Source organism: Vicugna pacos, chromosome 4 (genome assembly GCF_048564905.1).
Source record: "Vicugna pacos chromosome 4, VicPac4, whole genome shotgun sequence".
Lineage (NCBI taxonomy): Eukaryota > Metazoa > Chordata > Mammalia > Artiodactyla > Camelidae > Vicugna > Vicugna pacos.
Window position 1 is genome coordinate 47,132,454 of NC_132990.1, and position 12,663 is coordinate 47,145,116.

The following is a 12,663-nucleotide window of genomic DNA, read 5'->3' on the forward strand; positions in this document are numbered from 1 at the left end:
ATTAGTGTAGCTGACTGTCTACCCTAGGGTCCTGCTCCAAGTCCCCTGCCCACCCCTCCCACTGAGTTCAGCAGCTGTTGCTCCAGAATTCCCAGCATGCTAGCAGCTTCCTCTTGTGGGTGCCCGTGTGTTTTCCTTTTCATCTGAGGGCTGTCTTTGGCACCACAGAAGGGCCAGGAGTCAACGCTCCCAGGAGTCACTTCAAGAAATGCGGGATGAGAGACCATGGATGTACCACGTGGCGTCTCAGTGGGCCTCCAGTGGGAGTGTACCCCCGATGATCCTGTAGTAAACCTCTCACTAATGTACTGCTCCCTTTCCTGCCTCACTTTCCCCATTAATCAATAGTGGTGGCTGGGGTTGGCTCCAAATAAACTACCAAGTCCTTGTCTCAAGCTGGAGAGCCCAAGGTAAGACAGTTAGGCTATATGCATAAATTCATATGCAGTAATAAAAACGAATGTCCATGTGCCAGGTTGGCGCTGGTTCCAGTGCTCAAGTTGGTGACCATGCCTATGACTGAAAACCGAAGGTACAATACACCCTGATATTCTAAAGGGACCACAGAGCAGCCACATGAAGTCAGAGGTCAGACATCATCTCCTTTGATTTATTCAAAGGCAGCAAAATCAGCCCTTCTCCTCCCAACCTCTCCCTTCCCAATGTCTCTCTGAAGACCCTGCGGAGGCTGGGAGTAATCCTGAGCCCTTGGAGAGGTGCTGAGTTCATGCTGAGACGCTCTCTCAACTCCTCCTGTGGGAGACTTCTTCATCCCCAAAACCAAGAGAGGAAGCACAAAGAAAGGCCTGTAAGGGCTGCAGGATATACTGAAAGAGGGAGAAGAATCTTGCTTCCCTGAGGAAGCTTGCCAAGGTGCAGCAGCCTGCACCCAATCCAATGTTAGTGAGAATTAGTGGGAGTGTCTGATGTTTGCCCTCTTACACTCTGGACATGACAGGCACAGGAAGTGGTGCCCCATCTGGTGGGGAGATTTCTGAAGGAGGGGGTGCCCCCTAGGGGAGCCAACACTTTAAAGCCTGAAGGGCCCAAGGTGCAACTTTTCAGGGAAGCCAGCAGGGCAGGTCCACCACATGCCGTTCCCTGTGGCCTTGGAGTATGCAGGAGTCACCCTCTGCAATTCCCAGGGCTCCTCATGAAGGGGGTCAAGCTTTGGGGAGGGATTGGACTCTTGGGAGATAAGAGGCTTATCCAAGAGAAGGTACCAGAGTCCTGAATGGCTCACAGGCCCATGCAGAAGCTAAACACAGCTGTCCCTCTAAGGCGGCCCCCAGGATGCAGGGGGTCGCAATGAAGCTGACCACTACCCCAAGGAAGCCACATATAGCCCCCCACCCACATACCTGAGACCAGTTACTCCCTGCCCCCAGTACCGGAGGTGACAGACTGAGAACCAGGAGGGAAAATGATGAAAGCCCATCATTCTCCCCACCTCCTGCCCCCAGCATCAAGTCAAAAAGCTATCCTGTTCTGAGATGAAATAAGCCAGGCTTTGAGACTCCAAGTATTAAAATGAACAGGACTCACTCCCCCTTAAAGATCCAAAACCAGGACTGCTGTAGAAGGAGAAAGCAACGGGAAAGTTGGAGAATCTGAGCCGGATGTCATTAAGAGCCAACACCCCAGGAGGAAAGGAATGTAAGTTGAAAACAGTGACTGGGAAGCTGAAACCGCGTCACATGTAGACCCCAAAAAACTGACTCTTCAATAAACAAGTCTCCTTAATGAAAAATTCTCAATGATATCACAAGATAGTGATATATATAGCAAAATATTAAGTGAAAAAGGGTATAATATGACATGAAGGATATGGACAGATAGATCAGTAGATACATAGACAGACAGGAGGTAGACAGATCTGTAAAGGAAATACACTCACAATGTTAATCAAAGTTATCTCTGAGAGGTGGCAGTACCGGTGATTTTATTTTCTTTATAATGAACTCTATTCCTATAAATTTCTTAAGGCAAGAACTTCTGAAATTGTAACTTCTGAAATTAAAAAAGAAAAACAATGTTGTTCTAGAAGGATATAAAAACAAAAAAAAAATAAATGCCAAGTATGGTCTTCTTTTAAAAATATAAACTTCAGCCCCTGCTCCTGACCCTACCTGCAAACTGGTCCCTGCCCAGGACTAATGACTGACCACCAGCTGCTAACACCCTTGAATAACACTCCTATCCTCTGCTCATCTTTCAAGTATCAGAAAAATAGAACTCCAACCCGGACCACAATTCTATTACTCAATGACATGAGTTAAATAAAAGGTTAAAAACAATAAATTAGTGGGAAAAGAGCATTAAAGGAAAACTCCTTAACCTTATATTCCACTATATGAATCACATTTTGTTATTACAGACAGTCCTGGAAAGGAGGGAGGAATTGGACAGCAGGCGATCTGGGGAAGACCACCATTGGATAGTATGTTTCAGTCCATTGTGTTCCAAACACAAATTTTCTTTGTTTTTTTAGAGAAAAACTTGGGACCCTGAATTCCTTAATCCTAGATAAGACATTGCAATGGAACAACACAGTGGTTCTGGACACTGCTCTGGAACAAGGTCAGTCTGGGTTTTGATTCAAACTCTGCCACTTCTTGGCTGTGTGACTTCAGGTAAATTACTTAACCTCTCCGTGCCTTGGTTTCCTTATTTATGAGATGGGGCTAATAATGGTATCTACTCAGGGTTGTCGAGAGGTTCAAATAAATTGGCACATGTAAAGTTCTTGGAAGAGTGCCTGATGCTCGCAGACATGCTACCAATGAGACTCATGAGTGTAATTAAACCACAGACTCCTGTTAGTAAATGACAGCTTTCATTCATTCAAGAGTATATCATCCAAACAACAAACTTCCAGGTTCTTCTTTAGGAAGTTCCACAATTTTAGCACCTTTACCAGAAAGAAAGATCAGAAGTCACAGGTTCTAGTGTCACATAAATGGTCACTGTCATTGTCATACAAGTGAAGTCACCATTTAGCTGTGCTTCAGTATCCTCATCTCAAAAGAGTAAAATGACAATCACCATTTGCACCCCCAATTTCACAAGGTTATTAAGAGCAGCAAATGAAAAAAGGTATGTGAAAAAACTTTGAAAAAGTAAAAAGCACCATATAATACAAGTAATTAATTTTAATTAGGCCAATAATTAAAATACGACTATAAGACACGACATGATCCTTCCTAGTCCTTGGGAAGACTAGGTTTAAAACCTTAATTATGTCTGGATTTCATCACTCCATGCTCCCCTAGGTTATTACTGCTATTGACAACTACGAGTTGAGTATATATCAGTATTCTACATGCTTCAGTGTGGTAGCCACTAGCCACATGTGGCCATTGAGCATACAAAATGTGGCCAGTCTAAATTAAGTGCTGTACGTGTAAGACACACACCAGATTTTGAAGGCAGTATGAAAGAATGTAAAATATCTCAGTAAGTTTTATATAGGCTATATGTCGATTGTTTTTTGTTGATTAACATGTTATATTGATTACATGTTAGATATATTGAGTTAAACCAAATATATTAATTTCATGTGTTTTTTTTTTACTTTTTATTTATTGAGTAGAGTAGATGTACACTATTATATTAGCTTCAGGTGTACAGCAGAGTGATTCAGTATTTTTATAAGTTATAGGATTATTTATGCATAAAATAGATAAGCAACAAGAATATATTGTACAGCACAGGGAATTACAGCCCCTATTTTAAAATAACTTTAAATGGAGTATAACTTTCTACTTTTTCACTGTGGCCACTAGGAAAATTTTAATCACATATTTGGCTCACATTATGTTTCTATTGGGAAGTGCAGCCTTAGACAACAACAGATCCATTTGTGAGAATGACTTGGAAATACAATTCCACTAAACAAAGTACCTGGAGGCACGAGAGATGCGAAACAGTGGGACTTCCGTTTTTGTGCTACATCTTCCCTTTGCCACAAGTTGCCTGAACATCAAAGCATACCAGTACGGTAAATAAAAATTCTAGCGGGCCAAAAAGAAACGTTAAATCATATGACCTTTTTTAGACAAAGAGTTGCTGTGAAAGCATCACAACCAAAATCACAAGTGTGCACTTGTTCCATGTAAGTGCCTGTGTGAGCCTTAAGATGGACCACAGAGCCCCCAGGTGAGTCCAATGTTTGCCTCAATTGCTGTAAAGCGTGCCTGAACAAAGGGGAACATGTGAGCCAGACATTCAGGGGCTACAAAACTCACAAGCCCCTGTGATGCCTTTCATAGACAGTGTGGTCTAAGAGATGGCAACTTCATAGAACAGAATGAGGGGACACATGCCATGTGTTGAGTTCTAAAAGAACACTTCAGAAGGACGAAACAGAGCGCAGGAAAGGCCCTTTCTCACCTCTTCTGTTCTGCATACACCAACATTTCTGGAGTTCCTTCAAACACGGAGGAAAAAGAACATAAAAATAGTTTGGCTTTAGCCAACAAAGACCTTGGAGCTAAACAGTCAGCTGCTTCTCCATTTTGGATAGTTTGTGTTTGGTGTTGGCCACCTGAGTTCAAGGCACGGCTAATAATTACGCTGGAGAGGGCTTGGCTGCTTGCAATGGATGCATTTTGAGGCCAACTGTATGATGCACCAAAGAGAAAAAGAGAAGATGTTTCATACAATATGAATCAATTTAAAGTATATTTAGTTTTCCATTGGTTTCCATTAAAGCAGGGCACCCAGAATTAGTAATTAATGTTGATTTCCAAATATTGGAAGTTGGATGGGAAGAATTCAACAATTAAATGAGAAGGAAATAATCCCATACAGACCTATTCTGAGCAGAAAAAAAATAAAATAGTACACAGAGCAATTACAAATATAGACTCAGAAAAATGTGTGTTTTAAATGTTCAGTCTCAATAGCCAATTCTTAAATATTTATCAAGGCAATGTCCTTCTTGCTCATAAGGAAACGGATGATAAAATTTGAAAAGAAGTTAATTATAACTACAAGTATTTGGGATTCAAACAAAAAAAAACGACTATTAAGAGATAGATCTCATCCTCAAAACATTGAAGATAAAAGTTCTGTGAATATCTTTTGAAGAAATTCCAAGTGAGTATCGTTCAGTGCTCTTCTATCTTACATTCTTAGGTTCACATGAAAAGCAGATAAAAATAAATTGCAAATCCTACAGTACACAGGATGTCAAACATAGCACTTGCAAGGACATCACTAATAAGGAGAAAGACTATGAGGAATTCATTTGAATTCATTTTTAACTGATAAGCTATTCAGCTATTGAGCCAGCCAGTTTGTCTGTTTGCCATATTTTTTTTTCCCAGAGTTTGTTCAGGATGTTGGCAGGAATGGTAAATAGGTTTCATCATAGAGGCTACCCAAGCTCCGTGTTGAGAAGAACTCTGAGGTCATGTCTGTGCTCAGGCTCAACGGGAAGGAGTGCTGCCACTGATTAGTGATGTCTGACTGGGAGAGGCAGTGCTACCCTCCTGCCACATCTTTGCTTTCCCTACAGTGGAAAGTGTAGCTGTGGACACACCCTTCCTACCTACCACTCTGCTCCATGCCAGTTCATCTAGAAGAGATCATTTCACAAGCTACTGATCACAGAATCAGATTGCTGTACCCCAAAAAAGCAGAGTGTCGGAGATGTTAATTCCTGAGCTCATCTACCCCTACTTCTCTGACCCGCTCTTCTTCACAAAGTTACTTGTACTTGGTCATTATCCCTCCTTTAAGGGCACATTAATCTCTTCCACTTCCAAAACAGAAAGTTTTTCTCCAACATATGAAAATTTCTTTGCTGTGTATAAACTATGGGATGACAGAAATTCTGCAAAAGCAAAGCTCTTCTGCACCAAAAAGAAAAGTCCCCATTACCACCAAAAGCAACACATAATGTTCTCCTCTCAAATTATTCAGACCTAGTTGTTTTACTTAATTAATGCCAACCCTGCCCTTTCTCTCACTACCATCTGCCAGGAGGCATCTCCTAGGCAGAAAGGTCATGGTGCTTAGCGTGACACAGACACCAGGGTTTAGGCAGGATCCCAGCTTCCCTCCACCAAGTCACTCACCTCTCCAGCATCAGCTATCGCTGTCAATATCAGACAGTCACGTATCATCAATTAGGGGTGGCGAAAGCTCAACAACTTCTGAGCTTGCCTTAAAAAGAAAAGTATGTAGATGCTTGTACACATTTGGCAAAACTCAACTAAAATCCGTATGAAGGAAAGCACATCTTTTCCAATTAGAATTAACGCAAAGAGCAAAGCCATAGGTTGAGCCACACGGAATTGCCGTTTTTCTACACCAATGACAGTCAATTACTAGCAATTCCATATGGCTCAAACTAACAGAGTACAGACGACTGTCTGCACCAGTATTGGCACATACTTAACTAGGACTTGAACTGTGAGTGTGTAACCAGAGACATGTAACACGATAACCAAATATCTTACTGCAGAAACATTTCAGACTGTGGCAATTGCCTAATGAAAGGAAATGTACTTCTATGAATTGAATACCTATTCCAAATTCTGCCGTGGGTGTCCAGTGATATCCCTGTTCTAATGGAAGAGACAGATGCGTCATGAGGGATCTGCAGAAGGGAAGCCAGGGTTCACAGGAATATATCAGAGATCCACTCAGCCTCTACTGGAGGGGTCCAAGCAGACTCTTGGAGGAGGCAGCATCCTGGCTGGGTTTTCAAGGGTGAGTCAGGAGAGCCAAACTTAAGTCCAAGAGTCAGCACAGTGAGAGAAGGGGGTGGTGAGAACAGGGTCAGCTTCTAGCAGTCCTGCTTCCAAAAGAGTTTGGCACAAAATGTTTCCATTCACAGCATCTCTGGCTTATTCCTCCTACTCTGATTCATTATAACCCTGTCTTTTCCAGCTTTAACTCGGGCCAGTGGTCGCAATGAGTAAACAGCAATATTAAAATACCATCAGGAAAGATTCATCATCCTCAGCTTCTAATTGGGGAGGAAAAATCTTTTGAAGCTTCGTAATTGTTTCTACTTAGTCTGGGGACCCATGTCATATGAATTGACTAGATAAATACTTCGGGTACTCAATCTTGCTACAAATATTCTAATCCCTTCCAGTTCCATTCAAATTGTGCCTGATATCTGGTCACTCAGAATAATATAAAACAGTCCTAAAATTCACTTTCAGGAAAAAAAAAAAGTGCAAGGCATAAATCCACTCCTGCACTAACCTTCTCGTGCGGGGTTGCCATTTGAGAGTGCCCAGTTGGCATTCCATTCTCCCAGCCAGTGGAGCCCACTCTCTTGCTAATTTAGCTGCAGGTCAGCCCTCACTCTACTTTAGGACAGCATTAGGGAATTGTCTTCTCTGGCTGGGAAAGACCACTGGAATCCGGAGAAGGAAAACAAAGGGCGCACTCCTCAGAGAAGCTGCCAAACACTCAGATTTTTCATGTTGAATTACGTCTGTCACCCTGAGATGTGTTGCTGGCCTCTCCCACCCCCTCTGCAGCCATCAAACCCGCCCCACACAGAATCCACAGTGAGCATTCAACTGCTGCAACCCCAGGGAGAAAATCCAATACTTTCTCTACGTCTCATTATTAAAGCAAAAATGGAACAGTAATTGCTCAATTCAGCTTACATAAGAAACTCAGTGAATTACATTGCCATGAATTTGAGGGGAAAAAAAATCCAAACATTAGCATCTCTGGGACTGAGAGGGCAGCAACAGAGGCTCCCTGGGCAGAATGGCAGGTCTTCGCACCTGGAGCCCAGGATGGAGTCTGAGCGGTCATGGCAGGATCTCCTCCGCTCCCTTTCCTTCTCACGCAGTTCCCTTTGCAATTTTTCTCAGTCTTTGGGACCCTGATCAAGGAGCAGATAGTTCTACTTTGTCAGCTAAACTGAGCTAAAAATACTGCAAGCTAAGATGTATACGCCCTCCTCCTTTTAGCTAAAGATCTTATTTGGGTGAGGAGTATGGAATTTGAGGAAGTAATGGGCAGAGCATTTACGGCATTTCCCAACTGGGAAACTTCCAAAAATCTTTTGACTGATGCATATAACACACATAGAGAAGAGCACCGGTCATATGTGCACAGTGACTACTCCTGTGGAACCTGCACCCAGATTAAAATCAGAACAGAACCCCCTCCCTGGGACCCCGTCCTGCTCCTCCTCACAGCCAGGGTAATCACTCTCCTGCCTGCTAATACCACTGGTTCATTCGACCTCCAACTAGGATACTTAAGAGGCCCAGTTATTATGCTGGGACAACAGGCATAAAAACCAAGTTCTCTGTGACAAACCCAGATGTACATTACTGTAAATACTAGTCACATTCGGTCTGTTTCCCAAGACACTTTGTACTGACCCCCCATTCCAATACTTGTCACATTCTGCATTATTTGCTAAATATGTAACCAACTCCCTGCTACTAGAGGTCAATGTTAATTCTCTTTTTTTTTTTTCCTCCCAGGACCATTCAGTGACTGTCTCATGCCGCCAGATGAAGGATCCAACAAGCACTTGGGTTTCCAAATTCCTCATCCTTCATTATCAGGTTGGGCAGAGAATGTACCGTTTTACCTCCAACCTGCCCCGATAATGACATTTTCTGGAGGAAGCTTTTGCCTGAGGAAAGTCTCCTGTCAGCCAAGAGTCTGCCTGGCCCCCTCCTGTATGACCTGTGGCTTTCAGCTAGTCCTGCCCATTCTCTGTACATGCCTTCCCCAGCCCCCCAGCTCTGTGTGTGTTTTGAGTGTCAGAGGCTCTCTCCTTCACTGCCAGGCTCCTCTAAGGCTCCAGGCTTCAACCTTCAGTGTCCATCTTCGTCAGACCCGCATGGCCCAGTTTTAGGAAGAATTTTAAGTCAGTTTAGAAAGAATCCCCACCCTCCATACCTGACAACCCTCAGTATCTGACCAAATTCCGCATCCCCCACCCTTGGTCCCTGACCACCTGGCCAGCCTTCAGCAAGAATCCTGTTCAGTCTATTTAGCCACAATGCCCCTTCCTCCTGATGTTTCCTCTTAGCAATTTTCCATCCATCGTCCCCGACCCTGCTCCTCAGCTGTAAATCCTATCTTGTCCACGCTGTCCTTGGAACTGAGCCCAGCTCTAAACTGAGGTCTCTTTTCCTCGACTGCAGTCATTCCTGAGTAAAATCTGTTTCTGTGCTTTAACTATCGTCCAACTCTGGTTTTCTTTGGGAGGGAGGGCATATACCGTGCACACATGTGTGGGTTTCTCTTTTTTTGGTTTTGCCACCACTGCTCTGGGTCAAAAACAAAAGATTCCTTTCGAGCCCCCACCTCCTCCGTTCCTTGCACCCACCATTTGACCCGCAGGCAAATGAAGCCATTCAAATATTTGTTCATCATGTCATCTGTTCCCATTCGACCTTGCAATTCCTGTCATGCCCCGCATGTCAGTTTGAAGCATAACGTCATTAATACCACCAGTGCACTAATGGATGCTTCACACATGAACGCATTAATGAAATGTGTTATTGTTTTGCCTCACAGGACATTAACAATCTACCTCACGCTGCGTCCCGAAGCCCCGCGGAGCTGCTGAAAACCACTAGCTATCAAATGAACCCTCAGTTCCGCCTCAGTAACTTTAAGTTCAAGTTTATCACTGAAGTGTCACTCATGTGAGAAGAAAATACAAGCCTCCGAGGGCTTTGGGGCCCAGCTTCAATTACCATAAAGGGTAACAGGCAGGATGGGGTTGGGGGAGCCCACGCCACATGGAAACAAATGCCGTCAAAATGAAACACGAAAGATCTGGGTGTCACTGGGATGATGGGTTTCTTGTTTCTCCCCTTTGTCTATGGGCTGATGGTTTGAATAATGAAGACGGTGCTAGTTTTCTTTCTCGTGCATGCCAGCACAGGAGGTCTGCTTTTCCGACAGCACAGCTGACACATTAAGAGGGATTAAAGTTTCTGTACACAGGCAATGTTTAAATTAGCTTCCTTAAGCCCCAAAGAAATCTTTCCAGCTGATTTGCAAAATGAACCCCAGCACGGCCTGCAGCCACCCTGCACTGGTGGCCTAAACAGAGCCTCGGGACTCTGTTTGGCCAGCTGTTTTGCAAAATCGGAAGAAAAGGAAAGGTAATTCCCTTTCAAAGTTCCCTCAGCCAGTTATTTCTGCTGTAATTAAAATTGAAAGCTTTCCCCAACAGGTTCTCAGAGGCTCTCCCAGAGAAACAGATTTCTCTTTTCCTGTATAATTAAGCACAAATTGTAAGGTGCAGGGCTTTGCCACAGAGGAGGGATGGATGGTCAGAGGTGTTCCATGCAAGGCTGGGGGACGCTCTTGTGTTTGGTTAGCTGTTAGGAAATGCTAATTGCCTTTTCTCTTGCCATTAGGCACTAATCCCTGCTGTGCCAGAAATTTTTTGCAGGCCAGGGCCAGAAAGGTGAAGGGAGATGGCCAGCACAAATGCCACACACAGAATCACCTGCGCCAGGAAACTGCTGCTCCGCCAGGAAAGCGATTGTTTACCCAGCGTTTGTGCCAACAACACACGTCCCACAACTCCTTTTATTCTCGTCCTTGGGAGCAGGCTTAACAGTAGGTACTAAATTCAGTCTCTGAATGTCTCAGCTCACTAAGCGTGTACCCTCCACATAAGCTTCCCAGGGCAATTAAGCATCTAATCAAAAACTCCTGGCTCAGGAACAAAAGTCAAGGCTTAACTCTTTCCTGGGCTGCTGACTGCAAGGAGATCTTTGTTGCCTGCCAGTCAGAGCCACGGACGTGCCTCCCCACATCTACTCCTCTGAAGGGGAGACAGCCCACAGCATGCTCCCGACCCCACAGCACAGCCTTTCTGAACAGCTCAGGGAGGGCAATGTGCATTCCTTCTGCTTCTCACAACAAAATGGGCTGGACCCACATCTCCCTAAACACCTCTACCTTCGCAGTTCGCATCCCAGAAATGCCCTTTACTTTTAAAGAACCAGTAGGTCGGAATTGTGACCACAGATGACAATTTTTCTGCTATTTTATTTCATCCCTATGCAAAGAGCCCCTAGAGTGGCCCTCCAACTGCCTGTCCTCCTGGTGTTGACACCCTGTATGATCAGCCCCTCCATCTGAGCATGGGCAGGATCTGTGACTTTTTTCTAAACTGAGTATGGCAAAGGTGAAAGGGTTTTGCTGATGTTATGAAGGTCCCAAGTCAAAAGAGTAAATCAAAAGGGAGATTATCCTGGGTAGCCTTAATCAAGTGAAACCTCATGAAAGAAGGACTGGGCCTTCCTTCTACAGGTCAGAGACCCTCCTTGCCCGCCCAACAAAGTAAGCCACCATGTTGAAGAAGCCCACAGGGAGGAACTGCATGGCCTCTAGGACTGGGGTGGCCACCAATGACAGCCAGGCCACCAGTCATGGAGCAACCGGGAAATGAATTCTGCCCACAACCTAAAAGAGCACAGGAGTGGATTTCTCCCCAAGCCAATGTCCAGATGAAAATGAGGTCTGCCTGTTTATCAGAGCCTGGTGAGCCCCTAAGCAGAGGACCCAGTGCCTGGACTCCTGACCCATAAAACCTGTGTTGTGTTAAAGCCACTAATTTGCTACCCAACAAACAAGTAACTAAGCCAATTCCTAAGCATTCAGAGCCAACATTTTTAAATGACTGGTGATTCAGTTGTATTGCAGCCATGGTCCTCATCATCAGTATCTTTAAATCACCAGCCAATTAATATTCAATTAATTGCCCCTATTCAATGCATTGCCCCTTGGGTCCATGGTACATATTTTTTGAGATCACTGGTTGAGATATTCTGTCAACCATTTCTTCTCATACCTTTTTTTGTCACTGAGACAGCCCATATTGCAAAGAAAAATTTTAGAGTGAGTGGAAAACTACACTAAACAAAGAGACGGGTCGGCGGTGCACTTGGCACCAAGTATCTGCCTCTCATTTCAACGGCGTTTGGACAAACAGACCCAAGAACGCCCCTTCCTCTAGCCTCAGACCACCCTCCAACCTGTCTTCCAGTCGCAACCTTCGGAACCAGCCATTCAGCTACCCGGCCTGCGGGACCAGCCAACACCATTTTTTGAGCTTAGACCCTTATTACCAACCAACCATGAGCTCCCAGATTCGTCAGAATTATTCCGCCGAGGTGGAGGCACCGTCAACCGCCAGGTCAACATGCGTGCGGGCCTCTTACTCCTACCTCTCTCTGGGCTTCTATTTCCACCGCTTCGATGTGGCTCTGGAGGGCGTGGGTTCTTTTTTCCAAGAATGGGCCGAGGAGAAGCTCAACGGTGCCAAGTGTCTCTTGAAAATGCAAAACCAGCACTGCAGCCGTGCCCTCTTCCATGACGTGCAGAAGCCATCCGGAGAAGAGGGGTAAAACCCAGGAAGCCGCCATTCCCGTGGAGCGGAACCCGAGCAAGGCCCTTCTAGACCAGCATGCCCTGCGCTCTGCCCACGCAGACCCCGCCTCTCTGACTTCCGGGAGAGCCACTTCCTGTGTGAGCAGGTGAAACTCGTCAAGAAGACGCCGAGAACCTCCTGGGTGAGCAGGTGAAACTCATAAAGAAGATGGCAAGCGCCTGACTTACCTCCACAAGCTGGCTGGTCCCCAGGCTGGGCTGGGCAAGTATCTCTTCAAAAAGCTCACCCTCGAGCACGACTAG

The 12,663-nt window shown here is 44.9% G+C and overlaps 2 pseudogenes; one reads left to right on the forward strand and one right to left on the reverse strand.

Moving 5' to 3' along the window:
• Positions 1-12,394, reverse strand: part of LOC102537806 (small ribosomal subunit protein eS6-like) — a 142,553-nt pseudogene extending 130,159 nt beyond the window's left edge.
• Positions 12,108-12,663, forward strand: LOC102525927 (ferritin light chain-like; annotated as a pseudogene).